Source organism: Crocodylus siamensis, chromosome 9, assembly GCF_052110815.1.
Source record: "Crocodylus siamensis isolate JL-2025a chromosome 9, ASM5211081v1, whole genome shotgun sequence".
In the NCBI taxonomy this organism is placed as follows: Eukaryota; Metazoa; Chordata; order Crocodylia; family Crocodylidae; genus Crocodylus; species Crocodylus siamensis.
In genome coordinates this window covers 27,878,013-27,900,449 of record NC_143403.1, presented here as the reverse complement: position 1 = coordinate 27,900,449, position 22,437 = coordinate 27,878,013, and the positions used below count along the sequence as shown (strand labels likewise).

At 42.9% G+C, this 22,437-nt stretch overlaps 1 long non-coding RNA gene across 1 annotated transcript in view; it reads right to left on the bottom strand.

Annotated features, from left to right (window-relative positions):
- The window catches only part of LOC149857249 (uncharacterized), a 29,493-nt gene extending 10,691 nt beyond the window's left edge, over nt 1-18,802 (bottom strand). The window contains exons 1-3 of the long non-coding RNA XR_016444190.1: nt 18,275-18,802; nt 11,367-11,427; nt 6,498-6,639 (exon numbers count right to left, since the gene is read on the bottom strand). This is a non-coding gene — a long non-coding RNA (uncharacterized LOC149857249). The remainder of the gene's footprint in view (nt 1-6,497; nt 6,640-11,366; nt 11,428-18,274) is intronic.
- Nucleotides 18,803-22,437: the final 3,635 nt, after the last annotated feature.

Here is a 22,437-nt window from a genome sequence, read left to right as displayed (position 1 = left end):
GGTGAGCCAGGACAGGCTTCTATCCCTGCTCTACCAGTGGGGGTGTAACAGATTCTGGGATACTGGAGAACTTAAACTTTGGTGGCACATCTGTGGGGAGTGAAACAGGACCTGGGTAGTGTGGATCAGAAATAATCCTGCCCTGGAGTGGCATAACTTCAAGCCACATAATAAGTGCTTAAAACTACTTAAGGTGTTAATGTGCCCACAATCCATGGGTTAAGAGCTCCAGGAGCCACCCAAAATTACTGTGTAACTGAACACTTTGAATATGTAGCATAAATTAAGTGGCAAGAGCTGGGCAGAATGTTTTGCATATTCTTAGGACATTTACAGATTTGAAAATGCTGTTCTTGACATCTGCTGCCTATACAAGTATATAGGTAGAAACTATTGAAAACAGTAGAAATGGTTAAGCTGAAGCCATGTTTTAAAACACATGCATCTAATTTGAGATCTACTCCTAGCATATATCAGTTTGCTGCAATTAGAAACCAGCATTATCACTTCAATTAGCCTTAGGCATAATCTTTCCTCTCCTATTTAGATCATATATCAGCACTGCTACTCTATTGTCTACTTCTAAGACCTATACAACAATTACTATAATTTTTCTTTCCGTTTTTAAAATGTTAATGCCTAATTGGCATTGTTTAAAATACATTTAATTTTACACATAATAATTATTTCTGTATTAATTGTGCACTCATCCTTTCCTACAGTGATCTTTTTAAGATTATGTTGAATTTAAGTCTGCATATTACTGGCCTCCAACCTTGTTGCACACTGAACAGAACCATTATGAATCCTGTTTATAATAGTGCCATTAAAAATGACATGCTATCAAGAATATCTTATAATGATGGTAGAGAGTGTATGTTTTCAAAGATATTTAATGACTATATGGTTTTAAAACTGCAATAGAGCACTTTTAATGAACTGCAATATAATAAATCAATCATTTCTTGCTTGACTTAGCCACTTTATATCCAGGCTACGTCTTAAAAAAAGGGCACATTTAATTTACCTTTCAAATATTTTCCCCACCTCTGAGTACTGTTCAGGTTTACATTTTTATGTATTTCTTTATATTAAGGATCACATAGCGGAGGATAGTTTTTATATCAAATTTGTTGTGTGGCTAATGGGTACACTGCCAGTTATTAATATAATTTTGGACTATGTTAATTCTGAATGGTTGGTAGAATTTGAAAACCTAATGATTCTAAAAGGAACTTTACATATTCTTTGTTGGTGAAATACAGCCACAGCAGGTATTTGTGTTTCAGAAAACTTCCAGTGCAGCAGAAGTATTGCAGTGAGTGCTGTAGAAGGTGGAGTACATGTGAAAGGAATTCCATGCATGCAAGGAATTCCATGTGCCAGCTCAGTGTATGCCAAAACTAGGGATGGACATGCAATAGCTGCTATGTTCCAAAATGAGATAAATACATGGAGGACAGGTCCATTGGGAGCTGTTAAATAGAACAATCAAGGAGGTATCCTTTGACACCTCCAAGGGGAAGAGCTAGACTGGGAATTCTTAAGTCAGCTCACGGAGGTAGTAAGGTCAAAGGACGTGGTCATCCTAGGTGACCTGAACTTTCCAGACATCTGCTGGGAAGAGCAATTGGCCAGGTCTGACTGCTCATGTAGCTTCTCAGCCAAGATGCTGCACTTGGGCAGTAGTAGCCAGCAGCACAGTTATAAGATGGGAAACTCCCTTCTTGAGAGCATGGAGGCAGAAAGGAATCTTGGAGTCAAACTGACTCCAAGATGAACATGCACCAACAATGTGAGGTCACGGTTGGCAGGGCTAACTGGACCTTGTCGTGCATCCACAGGTGCATCTCAAGCAGGGCCAAGAAGGTGATGCTCCCCTTCTACGCAACACTAGTCAGGCCACAGCTGGAGTATTGTGTCCAGTTCTGTGTGCCCCACTTCAGGAGAGATGTGGACAACATTGAGAGGCTCCAGAGGAGGGCCACCCGCATGATCCAGGGACAACAGGAAAGACCCTACAATGAGAGACTGTGAGACCTGAACCTGTTCAGCCTTCACAAGAGAAGGCTGAGGGGAGACCTGGTGACGGTCTATAAACTCACTAGGGGGGACCAGAAGGGTTTGGGAGAGACCTTGTTTCCCCTAGCGCCCCCTGGCATAACAAGGAATAACGGCCACAAGTTGTTGGAGAGTAGTTTTAGATTAGACATCCGCAAGAACTACTTCACAGTTAGGGCAGCTAGGATCTGGAACCAACTTCCAAGGGAAGTGGTGCTGGCTCCTACCCTGGGGGTCTTTAAAAGAGGCTTGATGCCTACCTGGATGGAGTCATTTGAGCCCAGTTTTTCTCCTGCCCAGGCAGGGGGTCAGACTTGAAGATCTACAAGGTCCCTTCCGACCCTACTTCTATGATTCTATGATTCTATGATACAGGACCTCCATCTAATCCAGGAGGTGCACAATCCCACCAGCGAAGACACCTTGTTAGATCTGGTCCTGGTCACGGGTGACAAAATGGTGAGAGGTCTGTGGGTGCTTGACCACCTGGGTGACAGCGATCATCACCTGCTGGAATTCACCATCCAGCAGCCCTGGATTTCAGGAGGCCAGATTTCAATGAGGTCAGGAGAATAGTCAGGGAGGCACGGAGGTCCCAGAAGGGAGGAGAGTCACGTGTCCAGGAAGAGTGGCCGTTCCTTAAGGAGACAATCCTCCAAGCCCAAAGGGTTCAAAGTGGGCAAGAGGCTGCAGAAGCCCCCATGGCTCACCAAAAGCATATGGGAATGTATCCTAGTTAAAAAGGAAGCGTACACCCAATGGAAGGGAGGGGCCATCACCAGAGAGGACTATACCTCAGTTGTTCGGGGCTGTAGGGGGGCGGTCAGGAAGGCCAAGGTGGAGATGGAACTGGGAGTACCTACCCAGATCAAGGACAACAAGAAGTCCTTTTTTAAATACATAGGGAGTAAAAAGAAGGTACCGGGTAACATGGAGCCTCTGCAGGACACGCTAGAAAATCTGGTCATCGCACCAAACAGCAGAGCTAACCTACTTAACAATTTCTTTGCCTCCATTTTTCTGAGCAGGGACCGGGTCACAGACCGCCCCCCCCGCCCACCAGGATCCCCGTAGGTCCCAGAGGAGGCACACCCAGGCCTAGTGTCAGTGAGGACCTAGTCAGGGAACTTCTAGAGGGACTGGATGTATTTAAATCATCAGGTCCAGACAATCTCCACCCCAGAGTGCTGAGGGAATTAGTAGAGGTCATTTGGGGACCCCTGGCACTTCTTCACAAGCATTCATGGTGCTCTGGTGTGGTGCCAGAGGACTGGAAAAGGGCCAATGTGGTTCCCATTTTCAAAAAAGGGAGGAAGGAGGATCCAGGAAACTATAGGCCAGTCAGTCTTACCTCGGTCCTGGGTAAGCTTTTTGAGAGAGTTTTCCTGGAGCATGTCCATGAGAGGCCAGCAGGGGAGATTATGCTTAGGGGCAACTAACAAGGGTTCATTTGAGGCAGGTCCTGTCAGACCAACCTGGTGGCCTTCTATGACCAGGTCACAAAATCCTTAGATGCAGGTGTGGCAGTGGACGTAGTCTTTCTGGTCTTTAGGAAGGCCTGTCTCTCACCCCATTCTCATTAAAAAACTAGGGGACTGTGGTGTTGAAACCTACACAGGCAAATGGGTCACTAGTTGGCTGGAGGGCCACACCCAGAAAGTGGTGATGGATGGGTCATTTTTGACCTGGAGGGATGTGGGCAGTGGGGTTCCACAGGGCTCAGTCCTCAGGCTTGCACGGTTCAACATCTTCATCAGTGACTTGGACAGGGGTGTAAAAGGCACCCTGTTCAAATTCATAGATGACACTAAGACGTGGGGAGAAGTGGGCATGCTAGAAGGGAGGAATAGGCTGCAATCAGATCTAGACAGGTTACAGCAGTGGGCGGATGAGAACAGGATGGGTTTCAACACTGACAAGTGCAAGGTGTTGCACCTGGGGAGGAAGAACCAACAGCATACCTACAGGCTGGGGAACTCCCTTCTTGTCAGTGCAGAGGCAGAAAAGGATCTTGGAGTCATTATTGATGCCAAGATGAACATGGGCTGACAGTGTGGAAAAACGGTCAGGAAGGGCAACCATACCTTGTCATGAATCCACAGATGCATCTCAAGCTGGTCCAAGGAGGTGATACTCCCCCTTTATGCGACACTGGTCAAGCTGCAGTTGGAGTACTGTGTCCAGTTCTGGGCACTGCACTTCAGGAAGGATGTGGACAACATGGAGAGGGTCCAGAGGGGGGCCACGCACATGATCAGAAGTCAGTAGGGCAGGCCCTACGAAGAGAAGCTAAGGGACCTGAACCAGTTCAGCCTCTACAAGTGAAGGCTGAGGGGGGATCTAGTACCCATTTACAAACTAGTCAGGGGTACCAGCAGGCATTGGGGTTCCCCCGAGCACTCCCAGAAGTGACAAAAAATAAGAGTCACAAGCTAGGATCTGGAACTGACTTCCAAGAGAAGTGATGCTGGCTCCTACCCTGGGGGTCTTTAAGAGGAGGTTGGATGAACACCTCACCAGGGTTGTTTGACCCCAGTACTTTTTCCTGCCATGGCAGGGGGTTGGATTTGATGAACTGCTCCAGTCCCTTCTGACCCTATCAACTATGAAATGATGAAACTATGACACCCTTAAACCAATGATGGTAGATGACAAGGAAAGTATCACAGGAGCACTCTAGATGTACTCTGTTCATATATTCTCCCTCTAAAGCATATTCTGTGTGATACTGGTGGTCTGGCCCAGTATGGCATTTCTTATGTTCTTATATCCTGCTGCTGCAGTAGCCCCTTGGTACTATAAGCATCTGGACCAGAGTTAGAGCAGTATTCGCGGTGCTCTATTCTGGACTTGGAAATAAAGCAGACATCACCCACCCCAGGACAGACAGGAGAAGTGAAAGGATAAATCCACTTCTACCTACTCCTTTAAGATTTGCATTCATAGTTTCAGTTCCTCTGAGCAACAAGTGGGGGCCTGTGTGTGTGTGCATGTGATCACTTATTTCTTATAGTATTACAATTTAACTTTTATAGTGTGGTAGCAATAGAGGCTGTCTGGGGGCTAGGTCTCAGTCCCATAATTACATGAAACTATGGTCCAGAAATGCCTATGAAGAGATAATCATGGCTATTATTCCAATCCAAAGATGCTGCAATTGATCACTCTAAAGCTTGTTTATGAGTTGGAATGGATTCCTTTCTCCCTTATTTTCTTTCTGCCTTACTTGCTATCCAACAGGTAAGTGAAGGGAAGGGATGAAAATGAAGATGAAGATGAAGAGGATATATGTTAAACTCTGAGAGAAAAGGTGATCTTTGCCATAAAGATGCATCTTAACTACTTGGCCTATTGAATTACTTTATTAACTGACACGTATTTTTGTTACACAAATTGTGCAATTATTTGACTACCTCACAGAAGTAAATGGATTTAGCCTTAGTGTATCCAGTGATGAAAGGAAATATTAACTCTAGGAAAACTAAGGCATACAACACTAATGTAAATTGTCTATGTTCCCAGGGAGAAATCTGGTAAAAGTAGGAGCAGGACACTGATTTGTTAACTTTGAGTCACACTAGTATATTTTAACCATAGGCCAACCCTTCCACATCATTCAGCTACCATGTAGAACTGAATATAATTGACAACCTTCCAGTATTCCCTATTGTTCCCTATTTTGGACTAAAGTCAATTTAAATGCAACACTTTTTTGCTCATCTCATTTAATTTACTGTGCCTTGTTTCTTCAACAAAAAATTGGGAAATAAGATTTTTGTCTACACTTAGGAAGAGACTCTGAACTGGCCTATATAGATAGGACAAATGAGACACAATCCCTCTGGGCAGGTGTACGTGTGCATTAATACACCATTGCTATCTCTAATCTGAGGTACTAACTAAATGCTCAGTAGCTGGCACTACTGTGCAGTAGCAATGGCACATGGTCTTTTGTGATGCTTAATGTGCAGTAGACTAATTTTGCCATGACACAATAATGTGCAGTAGAATTAGTCTAATGTACATTAAGCGTCTGGTGTAGACACACCCTTTCAGAGGTAAAATGACTGCTGGTGTTAACTGTGTCACAGTGGACCATTGTATTTCCATTGTCATTTGGAGCATGTCAGGTATAGGAGGGGGCCATGATGAAACTGTTGTGTTAAAACAATCTTCAATTGACATAGGGCCCATTAATGATGGAGGGGGTTTAGGACTGCTTGACAGGAGTCCAGGCATCATCATGGCAGACTTGGCCCTGAGCACTGGAATGGGTCCTTTCACATCCTTGCCTCTCCTGTGTCATTCACCTCAAGATTTTTTCTTTAAATATTTCATCCATTAGAAGGAGCATATGCATACGATATTATATCAATCAGTTGTATATGACAACACTAAGACAAGAAATGGTACAAACCCCTTCACTTACAACTTACCATCACTGCTGAATAACAGTAAGGATAAAGACCTTTTCTCAAATTTGTTCATATCAGCAGTCCAGGAAATCTCTAGATTTCAGGCATAAAGTCTTGCCTTATTCACTGAATTGAGACTCTTTCTAGGCAGATCATAACAGCACTGAAAACAGAAATAAACATCCTCATTACCAATTTGAATGTTGAGTAGTTTAAAATGATAGAATTCCAAACTATTCTTTTCACAAGGGTCTTTTTTAAATTTCTTTGAAATACTGGCATTTTAAATCTTAAAAGTATCTGTTATCAATACATTGTTTAAGAAAAATAAAATGTGCGGATGAAAAGGTAGAATGTACTGGTGGTTAGTTCTCCTTTGGATGTCAGTGGTTTAAGTAATTAGGAGTGTGGTTGTGTCCCTGAGGGTAAGATTACATGAAACTGAGTCGTTCTTCCTGCATAATCTTGTGTCTCTGCTAGCTGAATAAGTTCAAGTTGCCCAGAGGCGATTTTATATGCACATACCTACAATTTTGGAAATGGTCTTACTTTTTTCCTAAGAAAACATGCTCTTTGGGCTCTTTTTAAAGAACCTTTACTCTCCTTCTCTTTTATTTTCCTGGATTTATAAACCTTTAAAACCTACCAAATTAGTATAGTGTCCAAATGAGAAAATTCCTGATCAGTATTTTAAACAGGATATTCTATAGCACAGAATTTGCATTTAAAGTTCATTAAATTTACAGTGGTGTAAATGGAGATCAGAATTTGGCTGTATGATTGAATTCTGACATTGCAATTCAGCAACACAGGATGTTAATATTTTTTACTTAATACAATAAAATCAGGCCTGTGCTTTTATGTTAGTATTTATATTTTAAGGTTAAAACATCATGTTTCTGTAGAAACAAAAAGATTCAATTTTTTAACCTGCATCAAGACACTTCTGATACCACAACCCTTCTTCTAGTACAGGGGTTCCCAAAATGTGGTATGCGTGTCCCTGGAGGTATGCAAAACATCTCTGGGGGGTATGCGGGAGAAATTGTGTAATAGCAGATTTAATTTTTATTATAATAATAATCAACATTTAAGGGGTTAAAATGTAAAACATATGGGCTAGGGACAGACATTCAAAAAGCTGGAGCTTGAATTGATTCAACCCTTGCAGGTTAGTTTAACTTGCAGCGAGTGAGCCTGTTTGTAACAGAACAGAGATGTGGGCACATGCCTGCAGTTGCTCGGGCTAGGAGCTGAGGGGTGGCCAGTATGGGCTGAACTGGCCAGAGAAGGGTTTAATTCCCCTCTCTCTATCCCACCAGCAGGGACTTGAGCCAGGTTTGCCAGTGCCTCCCAACCTCCTGCTGCAGCAGCGGGCAGCATGGCCTCTGAAGCAAAGGTGGTAAGGGGGTTAGTTTGCCCTCTACCCCTAGCATCTGGGTCTACCCTTCCCCAGTCACCACCCAGAGCCCGCATGAGGCTGCCCTGTTTTTATACTGTGTCATGGCTGCCTCTGGGTTGCCCTGCGGGGTAGCCATGGCAGCAGAACAGACAAGGGGCAGCCTTGCATGGGCTCCAGGCAGCTGTAGCAGGAAGTGCTGGCAGCAGGAGGGGCAGAGGCCACTTTTTCCCCATGTGCCCCACACCAGCTTCAGGATGAGCAGCAGGGAGAGAAATGGCAGCTCAGTGTGTGGCAAAAGCAGCCCTTCCCCCTCCTGCTGCTAGGATCTGCTGCAGCTGCTCAGTGCCGGCTCCTTGCAGCTGCTCCTGGAAGCGCCGTCAGTGGGACAGGGAGGGTCTTTCCCCCTGTGCTGAGAAGCCATTTCTCCCCTGCCACCACTGCTCACCCTGGATGGGTGAGCCTGGAGCCAGCACAGGGTGCGCAGAGTCAGGGCTACACATGCTGGTCCCTCCCTTTACTGCAGGAGCCAGCAGCAGCAGCAAAGGAGCTACTGCAGCTGAGCTACCAAGAAAGGTAGTCTCGCTGCAGAGCAGCCCCAGCCCTGCTGCATGTCCAAGGAGTGGCACCTTGGCATGGCAGAATTGAGGGACATGTCAGGGGCTAGAAAAAGCCCCTCCACAGGCCAAATCCACCCATGGTGTCTGGCTGTGCCCCCAACCCAAATACTGGAACGGCTAGTGGGCAAGGCAGACCCAGCTACCAGTTGGAGTAGAGGAGAGATTAACCCCTCTCCTTGCCCCCTCTGCCTCAGGGGCCACAGTGCCCACTGCTCCAGCAGGAGAGGGGAGCAACCAGCAGGCCCAGCTCAGGTCTCTGCCAGTGGGACAGGAAGGGGAGAATTAAACCTGTCCCTGACCATACCCCCACCCCTGCCTGTCCCTGCCCTGGCTGGGGAGCAGAAGGCTGGGGCCATCCAGGTTGGGCTGGAGCACAGATCCCAGCCCAGAGGCCACGCCAGGATACTGGGGATGTCTGGTTTAACTTAAACAGAAAGGGGTCTGGGACAGACAATGCATAAACTGGTTTGAGACAAATCAGTTAAGTCTGATACTACATTCAACCAGGTTTATCTTAATCTGGTTTTGGCCATTTTGAAACTGGTTTATGTGCACTGTCTGTTTTGTTACAAGTTTAAACCAGTTTCTGATCACTTAAACCGGTTTATGTGTAATGTCTGTCCCTAGCCATGTTGGTAGGGGTATGTGGGGAGCTGGTAAATCGAGAAGGGAGCATGCCATAAGAAAAGGTTTGGGAACCTCTGTTCTGGCATATCCAACTTGGAATGGTTTAGTAGGCCTTGTTAATAAGCATCTGTCAAAGTCTTAAGGCATTTAATATTGGGTTGTTTTGATACAAGTGAAAGCACTTCTTTATGGGCTGTATATAGCTGCAAACATTCCATTTTTGGCATGTTTTTTTGATTTACCTTCCTTGTGTCATGTTCCCAACCTCTTTAAAGTACTGTACTCTTTAAATACTGATTAGTTTTTGTTAATTAGCTGATAGGTAATTGAGATGAGCATTGTGAATGCTTTTATTTCTCAAATAATGTCAATGCAGTATCTCCTAGAGATGATGAATGGCAGAGGGGTCAGCACTAACATTCTTTTACTGCTTCCTTAATACATTTCTCTAGATATATTTCAATTATTGTCTCTTATAGAGACAGACTAAATTGCTATCCAAAACTATGGAATATTTTAAATCATGAAGTACTACAATAATCTTATTTTATCATTTATTGCCAAACTAAAGCACAAAGAAGCTTCTTAATATTTTAGATCAGTGTTTTCAGGATTAAATGTTTTCTTGATGGTGGAGTTTAGTAAGGAAGTACAGGGAACGATCTGTAGCTGTCTCTAGTATGTCCCTTGTATCTATCTGTAACTTCTGGGTGAGATTTCTGTCACTTTTTGGTTGTCTTGTATCTCTTGTCACTCCATAAAACACAAGTTGTATGATTGGTATATGACCTAGGGCATTTTCTGTACAAAGGCTGTGTTATTATTATACATAGCTTGAAAATGTATTTAATGACAATTGGGTACCCTGACCTCTATGGGTTATTTTCTTCTTTAAAAAAAATCTAATTACAAAATTGCATTAAATATCTTACAAAGTAATGGATTATGAGCCAAATTAACATTAGACTATCAGCCTAAAGCAGTGAGTGAACTATGGAAAGTATTTTAATAGCCCTTTGACTGGTGGCATCATGGATCTTTTACAGTAAGTTTACATTAAACACAGTATTAAGAAAATCAATAACCTTATGACATAATTCTATTAATAATATGAAATATTGCACAATAAACTGGGAGAGAATTTGTTACTTTTGTTTCAGGTTATAATTTTTATAGCTATATCTGGTTCATGTATTTGTACTGTTTTGCCTGCATTTAGCTACACACATGAATCTGATTTGGGTTAAACAGATTGGTTGGTAGAAGCTCACTAAAGAACCTTCCTATATTTAAAATATTATCTTCTCATCAAGAGTGTTACATTTACCTGTTCTTGCTTAAATGCAATATTCAGAATGCTATTTTACTGAATCATTTCTCTTTCTCTCCTCTTTCTTTCTTTGGTCAGGTAATTATAATGGAAATAAATGCTACCAGATTTTTAAATAAACCAAATGGCTTTTATTTATATATAAATAAGCTGCAGGATAAGACTAGACTAGTGAAGCTTATTTCTGTAAGTATGAGCTATGCATGTTGAAAACTGTACCTCCTAGAACAAACCTCTCAGAGAACTTAGGCAGAGAAACACCCATTTTTAAGATGCTTTAAGTGTGAAGAAGGTACTGAATTTCTCAGCTGAGTCAAGATGGCAGTTCTGGCTATATGCACAAGCAGAACATTAGATGCATAGGAAACTGTAGAGGCAGGAAATAATTGCCAGCACACTGTAGATACCTGTGTAGATTCAGGTGGCTAAATTCTGCTTAAGTCCTACTGTAGGTACCTACATTGTTTTGGAGAACTGAGCCTCAGGTACTGAAGTAAATACCTAAAATATCTCACCAGATGACAGTGCTAAACTGATAACCAGATTTTTTTTTTATTAAATAACTGTTTGCTATTTAAAAAATGCTCCTAATCTGAGTCATAAGTCAGCATAAATCCTTTTTGTCTTTATATTAATTTTAACAAAACAAATATATACATGTATTTCAGGGGCAAAAAATGATACTTAATGCTGTTGATTATAACAGAGTGAAAACTGTAGGAACATGAAATTCTTTTCTGGAGTTCAAAACTGAAATTCAATAAAACTATATTTGCAATGAAAGTTACCCAGATAAAAGTTTTGGAGTATTTGACAGCTCTATACACAAATTATGTACTGAAATACATTATTAACCCCTTCCATGCCTTAAATGAGGGCATACAATTAATGTGTAAACAGACTGTACTACATACCTGACATTGCTGCTCCATCAAGGAAAATAACAGCCCTCTCTTAGAAGACATGACCTGGGTCCTGTATGGAGGAACAACATAAGGAGTTAAGCAATTTGCATCAAAATGCTAGTAAAGAGCAAGTGGTACATCATTAATATGAATGAAGTTCACATGATAATTTACAAATTACACTAAGCCCCCCATTTAAAAATATATATTTTAGATAAAAGTTACACATAATGTGTGTGAATAAAGGTCCTTTATTGGCATAGCATAGTGTAACAATAAGTAAATATAATGGTTGTGTTCATCTTCATTGACACAGGAACTTAGGTTATATACCGACAGTAACAGATGTAGCAGTGGATATTAGCTGAAATGAACTCTAGTGTAGTATATCATGGTAATAGGCTTTGTCAATATGAAGCAACGCAATAAAAGCAGGGACTTACATCTATGTGAGGAAGTGAAATAAGGGTCAGATTAAAAGGGACATGCCGTTAGTGGTGATATGAGGTATATGCTTTTCTACTGAAGCATGATATACCATATACACAAAATAATGAGATTCTGAAGCATTAAAAGTATTTTATTAACAGGAGGCTGTTTTCTCGTTATTCCATGATAATGAGAAAGATAATGCATGTCTGTGTAAAGACTAGGAATCAGAGAATTTAGATTTAGCATGTGGTAAAATCATATAAAATTGTGTTAGGCATTGAGACTTAGCCACAATATAGCATATACAAACAAGTATATGGAGGCTCATGCATGAAGGGTGATGCTTATCTTTCATTCACAAGTATGAATGACCCATACAAGAGGTTCTTTTTCTCATGAGTTAAATGAAATATATATTTTTCTCTATGGGGTCATTATTCTATGCATTAATGATTAATTTTGTGTTACTGTATTTTTCATTTCTATATCACAGAAAAATGAATTAAATCAAGTTCACTCAAAGCTTAAAGGCATTCATTTTAAAACACTGCATACTAATTCAAGAATACTGCTCTGGTATCATAACTATATAGATTCACAACAATGAGTTCTTTTTTCATAAAGAATTAAATTCCCAACCAATCCTGCAGATTAAAATAAAATAAGAAGGACTAGGCCATCCTTTACAATTTAATTGCTATCACAACCCTAAATATCAAATTATAATTTTATAAATGTTTAGATTGTCCAGTTGAGATTTTATGAAGAATTAGAATTTGGAGAGTTGGGTGGTCTGTGTTTTATTTTATTAAGAAGCAAAGCTATATTTTTCCATGGATTAAGTCCAACACAGAGAGAACTGTCAGTGAGAAAACAATAGAATTTATCTCCACTGATGTAGCTTGACATATGAACAAGAGCCTGAATTGTTGCCATGGCAATAAATGTGTAGGACTTATGCATGCATTTTCTGCTATAGGATTTTGATTAATGGCATTGACTAAATAGTCTGAAGTAGAAGAAACAGTGTGGAAGGCCTGAGAATAGAGATAGCCTGGAATGGATTTGCCCACTCCATTGCATACTTTTGTGATATTTGAGCTTCCAGGTATCCAAAAAATTATTAGTTGAAGATTTTGCAATCCAGCATGGGTCAGGAATTAAAAACAAAGAAAACATCCTCTATTGACATGAACAATATTATATACATTGTAGCTTTCTTTTAATATATAATGAATCCACTAGTGGAGAGTCATGCAAATGAATGGAGTGGATGCTATACAAAATTTCCCCGCCCCCCTTTTTAACTGGTGTTAGTTTATAATTCAAACATAAGTCTTAATGCAACAAGGTACTTAAAGTATATGTGTAACTTCAGAATGATATTTAAGGATAAAAGTAGTTCTAGTGACTGCTGGGAGACTAGTGCTTTGGTTGTCTTGCTGAAACAGCACCTTCATTACAATGAGGAAGAGCAGCTTTCAAAGCTCCATTAGGTCCTGGTCCTGTAAGATGCAAAACTCCTTCAGGAAGGCATTTTGATTGAGAAGATTATGTTGTGCTTCTCATAGGAATTCAGCAGAACTTTCCAGGGTCAAACTGCTAAAGGAGGACTTTGATAACAGGTGTGTCTAGTTAAAACTCACTTGATGATTTTAATAAAAATAAAAATCCATTTTACTTTGTTTTGTTTTAATTGCAGTGATGCTGGGAGGACCCAGCTGGCTTGGGGTTCCATTATGCTGAGCTGTATTTACATCAAGGTTATCATATGGATTATTCACCCAGCTATGGAGTAGGACTAATGATTCCTCACAAATAATTTATTTAATGAATTTCATTAAATTTAAAAATAAATTAAATGTGTAAAAATATTTAGCCAGATCCAAATTCAAGACAGTCTATAAAATATAACCCATCTTGATTTTGAAGCCACTCAGTTTGTTAAGTGGCTTCAAATCAAGCCAGTGAGTGCAGGGATATTTTTTTTTTAAGTGCTGGGAGGCTGGGTCAGATGGGGGATGGGTCCTGGTAGGGCAACTCTCCCAGCTGTGTTTGGTGCGGGCTGCACTGAGCAAACTCAGGTGCTGGCTCTGGCTCCAGCCAGCAGTGGCAAGCATGCTGTCATCCTGCATGCAGATGCAGGGGCCCGCGACCCCTGGGAGCGCTGCAGAGCTATGCCAGACTCCTGCCGGGGGAGGGGTGTAGGCCCCCAGACCTGCATGCAGCATGAAAGCAAGCTGTTGTCCCTCTCCCAGAGCACTGGGACTGGAAGGGACCTCAGGGACAGCTCACAGACACTGGCCAGCTACAGATGTCAATAGAGAGCAGTTCTTCTGCCCCTCTTTTCCCTCCCTCTTCTTAGTTTCTGTTTCCTTGCAAGCCCAGCTCTGAAATATCCGAAACATTTCCAAAACATTTCAGATTGTTTTGTTTCATTTTGGAGATGTTTCAGAACCTTCTGTTTAATTTTGGATTTGGTGTTTTGGGTGCTGAAATAGGCTGAATCACGTCTGAAATGAAACAACTGCTGAAATTTCTCACAGCCCTAGCAAACATCCACTCCTAGTTCGCCATCACTTTTTAAAATGGCCCTAAGTCCCCTCATATTTCTATTCAACCTCATCTTCATCTTATCTTATCCTACCTCACTGAAAGATTATCTGTATTTGGGAAACTTTCTCACAGAACTCAGGCTAGGTACAGCCCCAAGGTGGAATTAATCTAAGTTATGTGGTTTACTTTAAACAGCATAGTTTAGATTGGTAGCAAACAGAACACATATTTACTCTTTGGTAAAGGGAGGGGGTTGCAAATCTTAGATGAGCTCTACCATTTTTGAACCAGTCCATACGTGCTAAACTTCTGTTCTGTTATAGTTACAGACTGATTTCCAACTGCCCTTGTCATTTCTGGCTTGTAAAAGCATCATGTCACACCTGTCCAAAACAGCTAGTGCCTCATTCAAAGAGTGAATTTTCCCTTTATCCTTCAAACACACAGTAGTCCAACTGACACTGAAAAAAACCCACCCTGGAAACATCATTTCTAGCTAACTGTAGTCAGAACCTTCTATTCCTGAGCAAGTTAAAAAATGTGTTCATTTCAGTGAGGCTAATATTCAAAGATGTTCCAAATTTGCATTAGGAGTAGAAAACAAATTAAGTTAGGAAAAAATGGATTGAATTAAGTCTTTATTACACTTATTATGGTATGTTTCACCTGCTTGTATGTTGTATAATGACAAAAAATTGCAACAGTAAAAGTAAGGCTTGCCTTTGCTTAAAAGTAACCTTAGGAAGCCTAATTCGTTCATGTTGTTATGCACTCAATATAAATACATTATGAAGGGTCAGCCATAATTTCCACATGTTTAATATTACAATGATTCATTTTTCTAAGAGTAGATATAACAAAAAGTGCTTTTCTCTCTATCTACTTGACTTGTATTTACTTTTAATATTGAGAAAATTAGGTTAAATATATATAAATAGAATTATTATAAATCACCCAGGAAATGAATGCATTTGAAGGATAGGGGGAAAACTAAAAGGAGAGAACAAAGATCATTTCAGTTCTGGGTGATGTATGTTAAAACCAGATGCACTGCCAAGAGGTAAGCCACAAGTGTATACTACAGGGGAAAGTTTAATTTGAAGGGCTTGCTGTATCCACGATATATATATCCCAGCTGTACTTTTATGTTAGTTATATATGCACAATATGCACAGAGTTGGTAATGGCTCACTTCAGAAACATGAATTGATGGACACTAGACATGTGCAAATCATTTTACTCAAACATCAGAAAAAGTTGAAATCAGCTTTGATTCAAATTTCACGTCAAGAGCAGCAATGATTTGCTCAAACTTTGTTAAGTCTCTACAAAATGTTGCTCGCTTTGGATAGTCGTATGCTTTTTAAGCTGCCTCCTACTGGTAAACACTAAATGTAGAAGTGTTCATAAAGGGGAAAAAGTTGGGGTAAATCACATAGCGTTTTCCAATGTCGTCTGGATCTATCAGAGAAGCCAACATTGTCAGAACTCAAATCTGTCAGAGTTTAAAAAGATATTGCAACATATGAAAAACACAGATAGGGCTGAATGAAAACAAACCTTTTCGCACATGTCTATCTTTTGTGGAACTTCAGCCTCGGGAGCTGTTGCCCTGTGGTTTTGACACCAATAATTTTGGACTTTTTTTCAAATTGCAGCATTGATTTGAGAGTTCAACTGTCTGGCACCATTGTAAAAGCTTAGATTTCTAGACAGTTAGGTGTGTAGATGAAAAGTGAGACCTCTGCTTAAAAGGCAATTAATTGGAAGAGGGAAGAAAGGGAACTTTTTTTTTTACAAATCCTTACATAACTTTATTGTGTGGAACCAATTTGCCATAAATCATCTAATCAAGAACAGAAGATGATAAACTCTATAAAAGGTAATACATTGCTGCATTTTTGTTCATAATTAGCATTTTTTCCATTCTCTTTCAGTACTTTCCTGCCTAATTCCTCCAGGATATGAGCTTTTTGTGGAAATAATCAGCCTCATCTTCCGTATCCAACAAACTACACACAGAACATTGGCTTGGAATTTAGACTATCTAAATTGATAATAACTACATATACCTAAAATATTTTTAAAGTGTTTAGTTTTTGACATTTTGTGTCATGTTACATGAGGTTACAGCCCCTGAAAGATTCCATTATACTGTGCGGGTTTATTAGTTGTCATAATGTGGTATGCCACAGTTTAGCCATACATAGAACTATGTGAGGTGTCAGAAACCTTCAGGATCAATATTCATTATCAATTTGTAGAGCCAGTGTTCCTGTTCTATATTTTTGAAGCAAAGAAAACATTGTCTTTGATGTAGTCTTGTATATTACTATATCAAATTAAATGATAAATTAGATATAGTAATCATGTATGGTGTAAACTTTATAGTAACAACAGGTTTTAATAATAGACTATGCTCTTTAAAGGAAGTACCTTTGTTCTAGTCTCTCCAAACAAAACAGTCTGCCTTAAAAAAAAGCTGTTTCATTTTATATTGGAAAAATACAATGTGACATCTGGAGAATAAATTGTTCAGTCAGCCAGAAATACGCCTTGTAAAAATTGCTTAGGTTTCTGTAACAAGATTATTTACTGCGACTGTTCACCTATAATACAGCACACTTTTGAAATGGACCTTTTATGAAACACATCAAGCACTGTGGAAATGTATTCAGTGCATTAATCGACAACTCTGCACACTTTACAGCACTTTTAGAACAGATTTTGAAACTCAGACCATCTAATGAGACAGAAAGTTTTTCTTTCTATTCATTCCAGTCATGTTTTATGTTAAGCCCTTAGGGTATTTAACATAATGCAATAGGCTTTTTAAAAATGCAAACAAACAAAATGTATTACTCTTTGGATGAGTATTGAGCTTAGATTGTGTTTTACTCATATTTCTGTTGCCTATATATAAGGCAAGAATTGCACGTATCTCATGCCCTAGAGCTTTATAAATATTTAAGTAACTTGATTTAATTCAAATGAGAGATTTTTCAAAAGCTGTCAGTTTCTAACCATAACTTTGCATATAGTAATTGATGGCCTACAATCCCTTTATGATTCTACTTGTGCCAAGAGGAGGTCCTAAATCAGAGAGGAGTGGAGTTCAGTTCCTATAGCTCTGGGTGACCAGAACATGAAAGCCTAAAATAACTTAAATAAGAACCCCAAACCTGTGAGCAGCCACATGACTGAGGTGCTGAGCACTGAAATGCCAGTTAGAGATGGGGTAAAAGTGGCTTATGCAAATGGGAACATGGTAACTCCAAATTTAAAGATAAATTCAACTAGTAAGATGTGAGGTTGGCTGTTCTGTAAATCTAAAGTGGAATAATAGAAAGCAAGTAGGTTAGTTTTTGACTATAACACAGTGATAGGGCTGTGGGAGAATTTCCAGGTGTATGAATCAAAAACATACGTTCAGTCTGTTCAAATAGTAAAATAGGTATGTAACCCAGGTGGTATTCCAAGAGGTACCCCCTCTCCAATTGAAGGGATCAAAGCAGGTGCACAAGCGTTGTGGGAGGTGTACGGACTCTCCTCCCCCTATAGAGCAGAGCCAGACCACCAATGGGGACTTAACCATATACCTTTTAATGAGAGAACAATACTGGGAACATAACCAGTATAAACCAGGGGGTATAGGGGACACTACAACACCCCGAGGGGGCAGGATTCAAAGGTTAGACCCTTATAATCATAGACATATTCATCCAGTTGACAAAAGACACGGTTAACCAAAATATAAAACACAAACAGCAGAAGAAACAATACTGGTTGGTGAAATATAAAAGGCACAAAATACAAAATGTCAAATAACAAGGAATATAGGGCCTAGGTACCTGCAGTGGGGAGAAAGGAGGAAAACACAATGACCCCTTTTCACTGCAACAAGAATTTCTCCATGTTACTTTACTCACCCCAGCTGAAACTTGAACTTGGATCTCCCACAGGGTAGGCAGAAACTGTAACACTTAGCACCGTGCCAAGTTGCTAGGGGAGCTGCCCGGCTCCTTATTGGAGGAGCTGGAAGCAGAGCTGGGAATCTCTCAGGTCGCTGCTCAGATCCTTGCTGGAGCTGGGGAGCCTCTCCTGCTGGCTGCAGCCTCTCGTAGGGGATCCTCTCCTGGCGGCTGCACACCGTGCTGCTGAGGGTCCAACTGCTGCCTGCAGGTCCCGCTCCTTCAGGGTCTTCTGAGGGAACTGCTCCCAATCCACTGTGTGAGAAAGAGTCAGAGGGCTCCAAAGCACAAGGGCTAAACAAAGGCTCAGCGACCCCAGGTCCATACCCCCAAAGAGCCCGGCAGAAATCTCCCTCACCCAGGTGTTTCTGGAGGGGAGGGGCAGGGATCTCCAATGCCGGTATAAAGAAGAGCCCAGAACAGGCAAGAGGAGGGAGTGTAGAACCGGCAGGAGCAGGAGCAGGAGCAGGAGCAGGAGCAGGAGCAGGAGCAGGAGCAGGAGCAGGAGCAGGAAACTCCGAAAGCGACCTAGAGAGCCGGTAGGAGACTTGCAGCGAGTAAGCCCCACAGAGGGAACTTGGAGCAAGGACTGCTGACCCAGCGGGGCTGAGAACTGTTTGTTACCAGGCCGGGAGCAGGCGGAACCCAGCAGAGTTTTCTACTGTAAAGTTCCGAATAGAGGGGCATGATAGATTTTTGATACCGTAAAGTCCCTAAAAGTGGCACAAGCCAAAATGGTGTCATCAAGGGACCTAATGTGATAAGGGGAATCATGGCAACCTCAACAAGAGGCTCAGAGAGAGCCACCAAATTTCATAGATTTCATAGACATCAGGGCTGGAAGGGACCTCGGGAGATCATCGAGTCCAGCCCCCTGCCCAAGGGCAGGAAGTCAGCTGGGGTCATAGGATCCCAGCAAGATAAGCATCCAATTTACTCTTGAAGGTGTTCAATGTAGGTGCTTGAATCATCTCCGCTGGCAGACTGTTCCAGACCTTAGGGGCTCGGACAGTAAAGAAATTCTTCCTTATGTCCAGCCTGAAACGGTCTTGCAGGAGTTTGTGACCGTTCGACCTCGTCATCCCTTGGGGCACTCTGGTGAACAAACGTTCCCCCAGATCCTGGTGGTCACCCCTGATAAACTTATAGGTGGCCATCAGATCACCCCTGAGCTTAAGCTTTTCCAGGCTAAAGAGTCCGATGTCTCTCAGCCTATCATCGTAAGATTTGTTTTCCTGACCTCTGATAATGCGCGTGGCTCTTCTCTGGACTCTCTCAAGCTTCTCCACATCCTTTTTGAATTGTGGAACCCAAAACTGGACGCAGTACTCCAGCTGCGGCCTCACCAAGGCCGAGTACAAGGGGAGAATGACGTCCCGGGATTTGCTCGAGAAGCATCTATGGATGCAAGCCAGCGTTTTGGTCGCTTTACTAGCCGCAGCATCACATGGCAGGCTCATGTTCATCTTGTGGTCAATGATGACCCCCAAGTCTCTTTCTTCTGTAGTGCTATCCAACGTAGCACTGCCGAGCCTATAAGGGTGCTGCAGGTTTTTCCTCCCAAGGTGGAGAACCTTGCATTTTTCAGTGTTAAACACCATCAGGTTCTCATCTGCCCATTTGCTGAGCTTGTCCAGGTCAGCCTGGATCACCCGCCTATCTTCTGGCGTGGATGCTTTGCCCCAAAGTTTGGTGTCATTGGCGAACTTGGCCAGTCCACTCCTGACTCCAACGTCCACATCATTAATGAAGATGTTGAACAGTATGGGTCCAAGGACAGAGCCTTGAGGGACCCCACTGGTCACAGGGCACCACGATGAGTGACTGCCATCAATTACAACCCTCTGGGTCTGACCACGGAGCCAATTTCCCAACCAGCGGATCATGGTGGAACCAAAGCCGCAACTGGCCAGTTGGCCAAGAGGTGATCGTGGGATACCAGATCAAAAGCTTTTTTGAAGTCAAGATATATGATATCAATCTCTTCTCCCTCATCCAGGTGATAGGTCACCTGGTCATAGAAGGAAATGAGATTGGTCAAACAAGACCTATCCGCAACAAACCCATGCTGGCTATCGCTTAGGATGTTAGCCTGGGCCAGTCCCTCAAGGATGGCCTCCTTAATAAACTTTTCTAAGATCTTCCCCAGGATAGAAGTCAGGCTGATGGGCCTGTAGTTAGCCGGATCCACTCTCCTCCCTTTCTTGAAGATCAGCACCACATTGGCCTTCTTCCAGTCTTCGGGCACTACACCAGAGTGCTAGGAGTTTTCAAAGATCCGTGCCAGGGGCTGGGCTATGATGCTCGCCAGCTCCTTGAGTACGCTGGGGTGCAGATTGTCAGGGCCGGCTGACTTGAAGGTATCCAGCTTCTCAAGCTGTTCCTTCACGAAGTCAGCATTTATGGAGGGTAGGGGATCCCTATCACCCGGATCTTCCTGTCCCATAGCAGGCATGGGCGTCCCATGGGACTGATGAAAGACTGACGCAAAGTACCTATTTAATAGGTTGGCTTTTTCCTGGGTGTCAGTTGCCAGTTGCCCCATCTGGTTTAGCAGGGGTCCAACGTTGCCCTTGCTTTTCCTCCAGCTCCCCACATATCTGAAAAAGGACTTTTTGTTGTCCTTGATGCCTGAAGCTAGTTGGAGTTCAGTTGCAGCCTTAGCTTTCCTGGTTTGCTCCCTGCAGGACTGGACCAGCGCAGAATAATCCACCTTGGAGGTGAATCCCGTCCTCCATCCTTTGTAGGCTTTCCTTTTTAGCCACAGGAGATCCGCTAGGTCCCTGGAGAACCAGGAGGGCTGCTGTGCCTTCTTGCTGCCTTTCCTCCATGTTGGAATAGATTTAGCTTGTGCATTGAGGATCGCTTCCTTGAGGAGCAGCCACTCTTCTTGAACTCCCATCTCCCTGGGGTCATGGTCCTTAAGGGCCTGACCGACAAGCCTCTTGAGCTTGTCAAAGTCGGCTTTTCTGAAGTCAAGGACTTCTGTGTTGCTGACTGACTTGCCAGCTTTACGGCAGATGGTGAAGGTGATCAGCTTGTGGTCGCTGTCACCAGCTTCCCATCGATCACTAGGTCGCCGATTAGGTCATCCCCCGTAGCCAGTACCAGGTCGAGCAGCGCTTTGCCTCTCGTTGGCCCATAGACTTCTTGAGTCAGGTAGAGGTCATCCACGCACAAGAGAAAGCTTTGCGACCGCTCGGATTTTGCTGAGTGATCTTCCCACGAGATGTCCGGGTAATTGAAGTCACCCATGACAACCAAGGTCCTGGAGTAAGCGGCCTCAGTCAGTTCCCGGGTGAACTCCTGGTCAAGCTCAGGACTTTGAGTGGGAGGTCTGTAGTAGACTCCCACCGTTGTGCTGTATTCCCCACGAATTTTTACCCAGAGGGTCTCTAGCTGTCCATGCTGATCACCAACATCAGCCTGCAGGGACAATGTAGCTTTCCTTCACATAGAGAGCTACACCCCTGCCCCTTTTGTCAACACGATCCCTTCTGTACAGGGTATAGCCCTCTATACCCGTCGTCCAGTCATGGGTGAAGTCCCACCAAGTCTCCGTTATCCCAATGACATCATAATTCTTTGCACTGAGCAGGAGGATGAGCTCCTCCTGCTGTTGCCCAGGCTCCTGGCATAGTGTACAGGCAGGCAAGTGTGCCCTTGGGGGCTCTTGCCTTGCCCACAGATTGTGCCAGGGCTGGGGCAGGGGTGGGCTCCCTTAAGTGCCTTGGCCTGCTGGCTTGCAAGGGTTGCTCAGCGGGCCAGCAGTGGCAGTAGTCCCCGCATCCCCCAACGGGCTTAGTTTAAAGCCTGGTGGAGCAGGTCAGCCAGCCTGGCTGAGAAGAGCCTCCTCCCCAGGGGGGAGAGGTAGAGGCCATCTCTTCCCAGCAGCTCGCTGCCTCTCTCGCCAAAGAGCGGGCTGTGGTCATGGAAGCCAAAGCCTTCCCGATGACAACAGCTCCGCAGTCTTTGGTTCACTGTGTGGATCCTCCTCTCCCTCCTCAGCCCATAGCCCGAGACTGGGAGGATCGATGAAAACACCACCTGAGCTCCCAGACCCCTAAGCCCCACTTCCAAATCCCTGTAGCGCCTCATGACCTGGCTGGGGGTGCTCCGAG